Source organism: Lepidochelys kempii, chromosome 1 (genome assembly GCF_965140285.1).
Source record: "Lepidochelys kempii isolate rLepKem1 chromosome 1, rLepKem1.hap1, whole genome shotgun sequence".
Taxonomy (NCBI): Eukaryota; Metazoa; Chordata; order Testudines; family Cheloniidae; genus Lepidochelys; species Lepidochelys kempii.
Window position 1 is genome coordinate 340839989 of NC_136380.1, and position 13079 is coordinate 340853067.

Genomic DNA, 13079 nt, shown 5'->3' on the forward strand with positions numbered 1-13079 from the left:
TGACAGAGCAGCATGATGTGCTGTCTGCTGGGCCATTGGGCAGCTCTTCAGTATCACATTATTTTTTTTAATGTAAGGTCAGAGCCTGCTGCTCTGCAGGCCATAACAGCAGCCCAGCGCAGCCCCTTGCATGGCTGCAGTAGAAGCAGATTTGATGGGGATTCAGGAGGAAGGAGCCAACAGAAATGAGAAGAGGCAGCCAACGATCACTCTGGCCTGCCAGCTGTAAAAACAATCCCAGTGACATGGCTATTAAAATCCAGGTCTTGGGAGCAACCTCCTCCAGCGTCCACTGTTGCACTCACTTACCCCTCCCAACCCCCACATGTGGCCTGCATCATGCCAGCATGAAAGAGGCTAGGCAGCCAGCAGGAGGCATAAGGAAAGGGAGCAAGGGTTGCACAGAGGGAGATGAAGCTCTGTTTGGCAAAGGCCAGTGATGATGGGGGGCCAGCCACTGCAGGCCGCTGAGAGAGCGTTTTAAGTACATTTCAGCATAGCATGTTTGCTCCTAAGAAATCTAATATCCTTTGGGTCAGTGCAGGCCAACTGTTAGATATAAAGAATTCATAGTGCTTGCAGTCCCCAGATGAACCATTTTCAATTCTTCATGTTTCTGAAAAACCATTGTGTCGATTTATCAGCGGTGGCTGTGCCGCATAACGAGGACCGTCTCCTGCCTTAATGCCAAAGTGTAAATATTGCATTGCAGCAAACAGCGGTAGATAATGCATAATAATGAGCTGAGTTTGTTATGTGGATGTGTTAGTTGGGCCCTCAAAACAATGCATCTGTTTTTTTGTTTTTCTTATTAAGTTTTTTCCCTGCAAAAAACAGCCTTAATGCCGACTGCAGAAATGAAATAATCATTTACGATTCCTGAAAAATAGATGATAGGATAAGAAAGACAAGGACAGGGATGAAAGACCATTTCTGATCTGACAAGCCATGGGTGTCGTCAGTGCAAATTCACTTAGACACCAGCAGAGCTCTAAGCAGAGCTGAATTTTCATGCTGCAGAGATGGACTTTTCACTGTCTCATACCGCTTTTACTTAATAGGATAGGACTTCCAGGCTCAGCACATGATTAAACAACTCTTATGAAAAGAAATTTAGCTTGAGCCAATGGTAATCAAGTGGTAGCTCTGTGATTTTTTTCTAGTTAATTTCCAGGTCTCATCAGAAATGCATTCCCTCCCTCCCACCTCGATAAGGCAAGGTACAGAGCACTTCAATGGCTGTCAATCATCTTGCATTGTCAGATACAAGCACTTTAGGAATTACCGAACCAGTGTTTAGCAAATGCTAAACAAATTCACATCAGTGCAGAGCATGAAGAATCTGATTAATGTATCTTCATCCAAGAGTTTTAATAACATGGGCCAAAATGAGGAGTAGCTTGTTCTCCTTTTAAGATATATTTTTAAAATATTTGTGATAGATGAACTAGCACCCCGAGACGCTGAAGTTCTTTAGCCACTGGAAAGATACAGTATGGTCAGTAAGGGTATGTCTACACAGCAACTGGTCAGTAAGGGTATGTCTACACAGCAACTAGACACCCACGGCTGGCCCATGCCAGCCAACTCGGGCTTGTGGAACTCAGGCTGAGGGGCTGTTTCATTGCTGTGTAGACTTCTGGGCTTGGGCTGGAGGGTCCCGAGCTCAGGTTCCAGCCCCATCCTGAAGTCTACGTAGCAGTGGTACAGCCCCGCAGCCCAAGCCCCGTAAGCCCGAGTTGGCCGGTACAGGCCAGCTGAAGGTTTTTCTCTGCTGTGTAGACGTACCATAACAGTTCAAGCTTCCAATCTGGCCCCCATTTCACCCCTTCCAGTGCACCTTCACATTAACCTGGAGGTACCAACAGACTGTCCGGGACTCGTTCAGTGCTTTGTTCCTCTGCTGAGACTACTTCATCCCACCAGTTGTGAAGCCCTTCCATGAGATGCTGAGTACCCTGGAATCAGTGGTAGTTGAGGGAGCTCCGCACCTTGCAGGATTCAACCCTAAAGATGCCAGTGGCTCTGTAATGGGTCCACCTGTCCCTATTTCAGGTAGGTCAACACACTCAAATGGCAGTAACTGTCAGGCACTGTGAACCGGTGACCTACATGTGAAAGGCTCTGTAGTATGGATATTTTCACCTGCTATCCTTGTGGGTTTCTCCTGTGATATTCAGTCCCTCCATCAAGAAATATTAAAATTTATGTAGTTTCTTCTGTTTCTTTTCCAACTAATTTTATAATGACCAATAAGGTTTTATGTAACTACATGCATGTTTAGTCCTTGCAGCAGTTACACCAACTACCTGTGCCTTTGAGTTTAAGGCCTTTAGCATCAGTCTCCCTGTTCACCACGCACGGATGGATGTTAGTTATAGCACATGTTGGGAGTACTTAACATTAGTAGTGGATATGGTCCACTGGTATAGAGCACAGATGAAGTTTTGATGCATGAGACTCACACTGCATTACAGAAAAAATAAGATTGTTTTAGAAAGACAATACTAAAGTTATTGTACACCCCAGATGTCTACAGCAGAAACGCAATAATAAATAAAGGCGTGTTATGTTGCATCTTTTATGGGTGGGTGAAAACTGAAGCACAGGCAAGTTAGATGACTTCCCTAAAGTGATTAATCGGCAGACGTGGGGACAGAACCAAAGAATTTTGACTCTTGGTAAGGGGCTGGCCTAGAATACAGACTATGGGGGAATGTCAAAAAAAAGTGGAAGCAACTAAATATTGTTTTCCATAAACAAAGTGCACCAATGTATTTTCACTGTGAGTAACTTTTGTTTTAGATTATGGATGCACAGCTAAACAAGAAAGAACATACATAAAGTCTCCCTTACAGTTGATTTATATTCTCTGAAGTGGCCACTAAACTTTGTACATACTATGAAGGCACAAGTCAACTTTGACCCATCATCGCTGGGTTAGTCTATTTGGTGTGTGGGAAAGAGTTCTCCAAGGCCCTATCTCTTGCTATCTATTAATATGTCATTCTACTCCAATGCTACATCTCAGGGACATCCTAAAGCCAGCGGAAGGCAAACCCATTTTGGGCCATTTTGAACTCACTCGATCAAGCATCGTAAGTTGGAAAGTCTTATCTAAAATCAGGTTTTATTTGGTTTGCCTCCTACTTAGAAGAAAAGGAGCAGAAAGAAATGGTGGTGGGGGTGGAAGAATTCAATAAAAAAGTTAAAAATGGAGTAGAATGAAAATCTAGAGAGACTTGACAGGGAAAAGGAGTAGAGAGGGTGAGAGAGAGAAAAAAGTATAATGAAACATGACTGCAATGGAACAGATATTAGGTCTGCTCGTCGCTCACGGGCCAAGTTCATGGGTTTAGTCACATGGCAGTGCATGGGAGGAGAGATCATCTTGTAGACAGGGCACTGGATTAGAACTAGAGCCAGGTGAAAGGTTTCCGACTGAACACTTTTCCACTGGAAGTGCTGATTCTGACTGAATTCAAACATTCCGTAGGAACTTGTCAGTTTTGTTGAAACTTGACAAAGGTTTGCTGCCAACCTGGACTCCCCAGCCATCCTGGGCAGCTGCCTCCAGAGCTGCCTGACACCCCCAGGGAGCCATTTACCTGGGATGTTTGGCAGCCCTCGGACAAAGCAAAAAAATTCAGTGTCTGTTCCCACAAAATTGAATTTTTCAGAATTTTTCCTCCTGTGAAAACCAATCCAATTTGTGTGTGTGAGAGAAATTACATTTTTCCAACAAGCTCCATCTAAAACCTAGGTTCAGTTTCCAGCTCGGCCACAGACTTCCCCAATTGGAAGATTGGGCCAAAAGGAATCTGATGAGGTTCAATAAGGATAAGTGCAGGGTCCTGCACTTAGGACGGAAGAACCCAATGCACAGCTACAGACTAGGGACCGAATGGCTAGGCAGCAGTTCTGCAGAAAAGGACCTAGGGGTTACAGTGGACGAGAAGCTGGATATGAGTCAGCAGTGTGCCCTTGTTGCCAAGAAGGCCAATGGCATTTTGGGATGTATAAGTAGGGGCATAGCGAGCAGATCGAGGGACGTGATCGTTCCCCTCTATTCGACATTGGTGAGGCCTCATCTGGAGTACTGTGTGCAGTTTTGGGCCCCACACTTCAAGAAGGATGTGGATAAATTGGAGAGAGTCCAGCGAAGGGCAACAAAAATGATTAGGGGTCTGGAACACATGAGTTATGAGGAGAGGCTGAGGGAGCTGGGATTGTTTAGCCTGCAGAAGAGAAGAATGAGGGGGGATTTGATAGCTGCTTTCAACTACCTGAAAGGGGGTTCCAAAGAGGATGGCTCTAGACTGTTCTCAATGGTAGCAGATGACAGAACGAGGAGTAATGGTCTCAAGTTGCAGTGGGGGAGGTTTAGATTGGATATTAGGAAAAACTTTTTCACTAAGAGGGTGGTGAAACACTGGAATGCATTACCTAGGGAGGTGGTAGAATCTCCTTCCTTAGAGGTTTTTAAGGTCAGGCTTGACAAAGCCCTGGCTGGGATGATTTAACTGGGAATTGGTCCTGCTTCGAGCAGGGGGTTGGACTAGATGACCTTCTGGGGTCCCTTCCAACCCTGATATTCTATGATTCTATGATTCTATGACCATAGGAAAGTCATTTAATCTACCTCTGCCTTAGCTTCCGCTCTGTAAAACAAGGATAGAAATGTCCTATCTCACAGGGCTGTTGAGAAGATAAATTCTATTAACTAGTAAGAGGTGTTCAGATGTGGGAGGTATATATGCAGATGGATAGATCTTTCCCTCCAGCAGCAGTAGTCAGTCCATGATTGCTGTGCTCCCTTCCTGCGTGTGCATGATCTTCAGTCGATGAATTCATATCCAGCACAGAATCACTGGCCATATCCCCACCCTGATCATACCTTGAAGCTAGCACAGTTCATAACGCACACTTCTGACCCAGTTTCATGGTACATTAGCTCTGGGAAGCTAGTCTGAGAGGTTTTCTCTGCCTTGAACCCCAAGAAATTCAGTGGTCCCTAGTTAAAACTTGCCGAGGGGAAATATTCAAAGTTGGTTTCATTAGAAAGCTAGCCATGAGCAGCCTCTGAAGCCAGTTAGCATTGAACTCTGCAAGGAACACAGGAATCTCTACAGTGAGTCAATATCCCAAGAATCAAAACTATCCTATCATGACCTCCTCTTAACAAAATGGGACAGTGGAAAATCATCAGAAAAGTAAACATTCTCAACCCTGAACATTTTGGGAGAATCATCCAACCATTCAAGATTCCTGCAGCTTTCAGACATAACATTTTGGCACATGGAAAATAATCCCTTGAATCCATTAAAGGTAACAGAATATTTTATTGCTCCTGACCTCTGGATATGGTTTGCATAGAGTGCCAAACAGTCTCACTGGAGCCTAAAATGGGAATGTTTTATTTTACGCAGGGAAAGAGAGCCTCATCTTATTTTCTGTGTTTGAAATAACAAAAGATGTCTGATGTCACAAAGGCAGTGTTTCAAGTGACACTGGTGGGGGAAAAACAACAAGTGATTCCTTTTGTTTAACCTTCACAAACATTCCAAACAAGCCAAAATTGGGAAGTCAGAAAATCTCAATGAGCGGTTTTCTTTAGACTGTTCCTAAAGCCCAGATGCTGAATAACCCTCATCCTGTATTACATTAGGGCAAGAGTCTACCACAACTGTGCAAACTGAGTAGTAAATTTCATGAGTAGTGCCATGTATTTCGAGAGGTCTAACCTCAAAGGCCCGGTTTACACCACAAAGTTTTGTCAGCATAGGTATGTCAGTCAGAGATGTGAAAAAATTCATACTCATGATGGACTAAGCTATGCCAGCGAAACCCACTTTGCAGATGCAACTGTACATGCAAAAGAGTCATTTCACTGATATAGCTTATCATAGAATCAAAGAATATCAGGCTTGGAAGGGACCTCAGGCGGTCATCTAGTCCAACCCCCTGCTCAAAGCAGGACCAATCTCCAACTAAATCATCCCAGCCAGGGCTTCATCAAGCCTGACCTTAAAAATCTCTAAGGAAGGAGATTCCACCACTTCCCTAGGTAATGCATTCCAGTGCTTGTCCACCCTCCTAGTGAAAAAGGTTTTCCTAATATCCAACCTAAACCTCCCCCACTGCAACTTGAGACCATTACTCCTTGTTCTGTCGTCTGCTATCTGTCCTCTTTGGAACCCCCTTTCAGGTAGTTGAAAGCACCTATCAAATCCCGCCTCATTCTTCTCTTCTGCAGTCTAAAGAATCCCAGTTTCCACAGCCTCTCCTCATAAGTCATGTGTTCCAGTCCCCTAATCATTTTTGTTGCCCTCTACTGGATGCTTTCCAATTTTTCCACATCCTTCTTGTAGTGTGGGGCCCAAAACTGGACACGGTACTCCAGATGAGGCCTCACCAATGTCGAACAGAGGGCAACAATCACATCCCTCGATCTGCTGGCAATGCCCCTACTTATACAACCCAAAATGCCGTTAGCCTTCTTAACAACAAGGGCAAACTGTTGACTCAGATCCAGCTTCTCGTCCGCTGTAACCCCTAGGTCCTTTTCTGTAGAACTGCTGCCTCGCCATTGGTCCCTAGTCTGTAGCGGTGCATTGGATTCTTCCGTCCTAAGTGCAGGATTCTGCATTTGTCTTTGTTGAACCTCATCAGATTTATTTTGGCTCAATCCTCTAATTTGTCTAGGTCCCTCTGTATCCTATCCCTCCCCTCCAGCATATCTACTGCTCCTCCCAGTATAGTGTCATCTGCAGACTTGCTGAGGGTGCAGTCCACGCCATCCTCCAGATCATTAATGAAGATATTGAATTGGCCCCAGGACCAACCCTTGGAGCACTCCGCTTCATACCGGCTGTCAACTAGACATGGAGCCATTGATCACTACCCGTTGAACCCGACAATCTAGCCAGCTTTCTATCCACCTTATATTCCATTCATCCAGCCCATACTTCTTTAACTTGCTGGCAAGAATACTGTGGGAGACCGTATCAAAAGCTTTGCTAAATTCAAGGAACAACACGTCCACTGCTTTCCCCTCATTCACAGAGCCAGTTATGCTATTCAGGGAGGTGGTTTTAACTATACCAGCAAAAGAACTCCTTATGCCAGTATAATTTGCATCTGCACTGGGGGACTCCACCAGCATAGCTATACTGGTATAGCTGTATTGGCAAATTCCTTTCTAATGTAGACTAGCCCAAAGTAAGGTAGCTCTCCCTGTGAATAAGGGTGTCAGACTATGGCCCTTAATGTCAGTGTCTCAGACTGATTAACTTGTCTTCGCCAAGTCCAACACTCCAACATGTAAGTGGTGATACACAGCTAAAATTTTCAAAAGCAGGTGCCTGAAGTTAGGCACCTAAATCCATATTTAGGCACTCAAGACCCAGTCTAAGGCCCCATGAAGTCAATGGAAAGATACCCACAGATTTTGTTAGAGCCTTTCATGAAAAGTAGCCTGCTATTAAAAGGTGCTGAGCACTCATATACCCACTGAAGTTAATGGGAACTGTATGTTTGTGTGACTGTTCTTGGGGTGCCCAAGACTATGAGTCATCTCCAGCGAGAGGGAGTCTTTCTTGTAGTTGCTGGGTGTCAGTTCCCCAGCACCACCATCCTTTCAGCCGCTCAAGCTCTCTCCTCTGGGCTGTAGCAGCCCTGACTTTGCCTTGCGGGTTAGCAATAGGGGCACCCCAATCGCCAAGTCCCTTACAGTCCTTCCCCTGTGATATCCAGCCCCTGACCCTGGCTTCTCACAGAACTTCCAGATCCTCTGCACACAAAGGAGCAGTGTACCCCAGTTTGCCAGTTTTACCTTAAACCACTGCTCCTGTAAAAACACACAGCACTTGTATGCATCTGATGAAGTGAGATGTAGCTCACGAAAGCTTATGCTCAAATAAATTTGTTAGTCTCTAAGGTGCCACAAGTCCCCCTGTTCTTTTTACAGCACTTGTGATCACTTTCGATAAAACAAAAGTAGGCTTATTTAAGAAAGGATGAAGATTTAATTAGAAACAAAAGAAAGTGATGGAAACACTGGGTTACAACACAGAACAAAACATAAAACATGAACTTGGATCGGCACTTAATAGTTACCTTTGCTGTATAATAAAGTAAACTTTCCCCCCCAAAAGTTCAGTCTTCTGCAGAGCTGGCTGGTTTCAGATAAACCAGGATTCAAGTGTTCATGAATTCCCATCCCCCCACCTTCCCACTCCTCAAGCGGTTTCCTCCGTGAGTGAGTGCAAGTGTCCTTCCCCTCACGCGATTATACTGAAAACAGGCTTTTGTTGCTATTCATATAGGTTGAATCCCTGCCTTGAGAAGTTTCATATTTTATCTTTATGTGCTTTTGGTTGTTTGTTGTTTCCTCTGACTGTTTCCCATTCAAAGTCTTAGTATTACACAAGGTTAAACAACTGAGCCTTGCATGGCGTCGTCACTGGCCAGACAGGGCAAGGAGACAACTCCCCCTTGCCCACATGGGCTGTTACTGGGACATCCTGGCCACCAGTCTACTTTTTTCTCCACAAAGCGTACGTCCAGTATCAATACACTGATCCTTAAATATTACCCATACATACATCTCCCAATGATTATGAAGATGTTATGAGCTCTCTGTCGATACTCTACATATTATTCTTTATGGATAGGAATCCTGCAAGATATGTGTTTGCTGTCATGAGTTTATCTGGTCTGTGGTAAGAGATGTTTGCAAAGAACAGGGGACCCTTTGCCAAGGGGTCTCTGTCACAGTGAGTACCTCTGAAAAATCAGGCCAAGTTTATTTAGGTGACTATCAATGTAGACTTCTGAAGTAAGGCACCTAAGTTCAAAAATCATGGCTCATGGTTTTAGCTAAACATTGTTGGCCTCTAAGAAAAGATTAAGGGCAAGAGTTTAGAGCCCAGGACTGGAAGTCAAGAACTCTTCCGTTCTACTGTCAGTTCAGCTAGTGACTCACTGGGTGACCTTGGGAAATTATTTAATCTCTGTGTCTCAGTTCTGATATCTAATTTATACTTACCTATCTCAGTTTTGTTAATGATACTCACAACAATAATGCCCATTTTTATATAGTACTTTTCATGAGTAGATCTCAAAGTGCTTCATGATTTTTCATATATTTATCCTCACAACACCCCTGGGAAGTATGGAAGCTTTACGGTATCTATTTTCCAGCTGGGAAACGGAGGCACAAAGAGGATAAGCGACTTGCCCAAGGTCACCCAGGAAGTCCATGGCAGAGCAGGGAATTGGATCTGGGTCTCCTGTGTTCTAAGCCAGTGCCCTAACCACAGGATTTCATAGAACTGATAAAATAAAAAAAAAATCTTCATTGAAAATTAATTTTACTTTTCATTTTCCCCTTCCCCCATTTTCATCAAAATTTCCCAGGAGCACTTGTTCAGATTTTCATTGAAAAACCAAAACTGAAAATAAATTAAAAAAATCAGTTTTTGAAAATTCTTTTCTGTTTAAAAAATATTTTTATTTCCAGTAACAATTTTTGATATTCAAAAATGATTTTTGGTTAAAATATTTGAAGTTTTGGTAAAAACATTTTCAATTTTGAAAACAGTTTTCTGAAAAACAATGAATTAACAAGAAAATTTCCACAAAAGTTTTCATTTGACAAAAATCCATTTTTGACAAAAAAAAAGGGACAGCTAATTAGGCTGTATATCACATCTATGATCCAGCCCAGAGCCTCTACTACAAGACCACCTTTTTCTCTACTAATTTTTTGCTGTCACATTCCACCTTTTTTTAATTTTAAGAATCACAGAAATGTAGGGCTGGAAGGAACTTCAGAAGGTCATCTAGTCCAGCCCCCCAAGCAGAGAAAGGATTAAGTACACTAGTGTTTGTCTAACCTGTTCTTAAAACCCTCCAATGATAAAGGCAACTTCCCTAGGTAACCTTATCTAGCCTTATTGTTTGAAAGTTTTTCACTAATATCTAACGTAAGTATCCCTTATTGCAAACTAAGCTGATTATTTCATATCCTACCCTTGGTGGACATGAAAAACAATCAATCCTTGTCTTCTTTACAACAACCTTTTACATAGTTGTAGATTGCTAACAGGTCTCCCCCTCAGTCTTCTCCTCTGTAGATTAAACATGCCTAATTCTTTCCATCTCTCCCTCATACGTCATGTTTTGTAAACCTTTTATTTTTGTTGCTCTCCTCTGGACTGTCTCCAGTTTGTCCACATTTCATAAAGTGTGGTGCCCGAAACGGAACACAGGACTCCAGATGAGGCCTCACCCTTTATTCAGTGCTGAATAAAGCAGAGTAATTACGTATAATACTCCTGTTAATACATCCCAGAAAGGCATTTGCCTTTTTTTTTTAGCAGCATCACATTGATTACTATTTGAACACTGTTTTTTGCCTGTCATTATTTCTCAGAACAGGAGAAGGCAGGGACACATTACTATTCACATAGTCCATAAATAAACTGTTTATGGCCAGTTGTAAAACAGAGAACTGAGAGTGCTGATTAGTTTAAATTCATGGGCGGCAATGTTATGTATTACTTAGCATCCTCCACAAACAATAAATGACTGGCTGGTTACCATTGACAGCAAGGCAGAAACAACATTAAGCTGCTGTTTTTAAAATATAGTTCCGTCGTGAAATAAATTTCATGTTCATAAATGATATAACCAGTAATACTGGGCTTGATTCCATATTTTTAGAAATACTGAGAGCGATTCCATAGAAAATTGTCTTCATTGCCAGTAGCCCATAGAAACATCATGTGCCTCCTAGCCTCCAAAAGCAAAGGCTTATAGCTTCTAGGAGAAAAGAAGGCATCCCCCCCACATCACCTTCTTAGCCATAGAAAGTCATAATATATCATGCTGCTTTGTGCACCCTCTAAGGCAGAACCTGTTACTCCAGCATCCCTAATTGTCATACGGGGCAATTGTGCAACTGCTAGTGATGTCACCGAGCATGCATGGGTGTGTCCCTGAGGAATCACAAGATAGTGTGAGTTTGTCCTGAGCCGATGGTTACATTCCAAGTATCAACCAAGGGCAGAGCCCTCTGCTATATTAGAAATATGCCCATGTCATCATAGAACTCCAAGAGAAGCAGAGGCAACACCCAAAACAGTGGGTGTCATTAAAACACTCAGCACTGGAAGTACCTACAGTTACTATAAGATCTTCCTATTCTTAGCATAACGCCCATTTACACCAGATGGCTCGCTGTTCTCTTCTAGTGATGGGACCACACAGAGGTTTAAGCATCTGCAGTGGCCTAATAGTTGGGTGTTTTTGCTTAGGTGATAGCAGTTCAGGCTTTTAGCTCCAGAAGTCCAGGGTTCAATTCCCATTGTTGACGACCCATCCAAGGATGTCACGTTACATTTAGATAGGGGGCATTGTGGTAAGTCACTTGAGAATCGTAAAATGTGTTTAATGGTTCCCACTGAAAGTATTACTCACTCTTTGTATTACTGTTGTGCCTAGAGGCCATAGCTGAGATCAGGCCCCTTCTCCCCCATTCCTGATGCTGGACATGTACATTGTAAACTCTTTGGGACAGGCACTGTCTGTTACGGTCTAGACAATAAAAAGGAAATACTGCTCTCTGCATTCATATGTGTGCAACAGCTGTACAGAGGGATTGAGTGATTTGCCCAAGATTACAGAAAAAGTCTGTTGCAAAGCAGGAAATTGAACATAGATTTCCTGAGTCCCACTCTGCTTCTTTAAAAATAAGATCAATGTAACAGTCCATGGGTGGCATCAGGAAAAGGCATGCCACTCAACAAAAGGACGAGCCCATACCATATCATGACTTGGGAGATCCCTTGGGCACAGGAGTAGATTCCTTAATGACTCTTGTCCACTTTGAATTCATGGCCAATTGGTATAGTAGAAGCACAAGTGAAATTGACTTGCTGGGTGAAAAGCCCATTTTCATGGATGTCATCCAGATAAAAATACAATACAGCTATTCATTTAACATTGTTTGTATCTGCTTTGGATTTTGGGGATGATACTGTTTATGCAGTTTGAAAAACATCTTGAATTAATATTTAGCATTTACTAAGCCCCTTGGATTTCCTGATGTAATTTGCATTAGCTCATAGCAGCAGGGGCCTCCAGAGAGCCAGCACCAAAAAATTCAATAGTAAAACAAATGCTTTGATATGTTAGAAAACAGGGTCTACTTCACCTTTACTATGTGATCATTTGTAAAAAGAAGTAAAAACAAATAAACCAGACCTATTCTCTATTCCATTCCTAAGGAAAACATTGCAGCCATTAAGGGAACATTTAGGCAGAGGCACATTTGAATACCGGTGCTTATTGTACATTTGACAATCTTGAATGATAAAATCATTAGCAACACAGGGACTATTTCCAGAGATATTTGAACCATTTCAGACAAACTAGGAATCCCAGAAGAAGATGGGTTTGTTGTGAAGACACTGAACTGGGATTTGAGCTCTGACAGATGCTCCCTTTGTAATTTTGGGCAAGTCATTTAGTCTCTTTGTGTCTCATTCTCATGTTTCCTTTTTATTCGCCCTTTGTCTGTCTTATCTAATTCAGTGGTGAGGTCTTTGAGGGAGAGATTGGCTTCTGCTATGTATCTGTACAGCTCCTGACACAATAGGACCGCCAATGTCTGTTGGGGGCCTCTAGAAGCTACTGCAATATAAACAATTAATAATCATCATCATCCTACCGACCATTGCCCTGAAACTCAGACTGAAACCACATGAAATTGGTCTTCAAGTACAGAAATATTTGGCCAACTTTATTTTTCAATGTTTTTTCCTGTTTTTTTCCCCCTGTGTTTGCTGCCACTGAACTTCCAGTTCCAGCAAGGATCAGAAGCACGGCAAAGGCTGCTCTTTTGGTCAGAGAGGAAATCCCACTGGAAAGCTATTCTGACAAGCTGTCTGATTTCCAGAGGAAAAAATGTTTAGATACTTTGGATGAGCATCAGAATCTAGCTATGAACACATGAAGATGATTATTGAGAAGGTTTTGCGGGCCCATCGTGCCAGTACATACACTGAAAAGAA

The 13079-nt window shown here is 42.8% G+C and overlaps 1 long non-coding RNA gene across 2 annotated transcripts in view; it reads left to right on the forward strand.

The window, feature by feature from the left end:
* LOC140906945 (uncharacterized) overlaps positions 1-13079 on the forward strand; it is a 68860-nt gene that overhangs the window by 35866 nt on the left and 19915 nt on the right. For both annotated transcript variants that reach the window (XR_013635383.1, XR_012157310.1), the window contains exon 2: positions 1836-2055. This is a non-coding gene — a long non-coding RNA (uncharacterized LOC140906945). The remainder of the gene's footprint in view (positions 1-1835; positions 2056-13079) is intronic.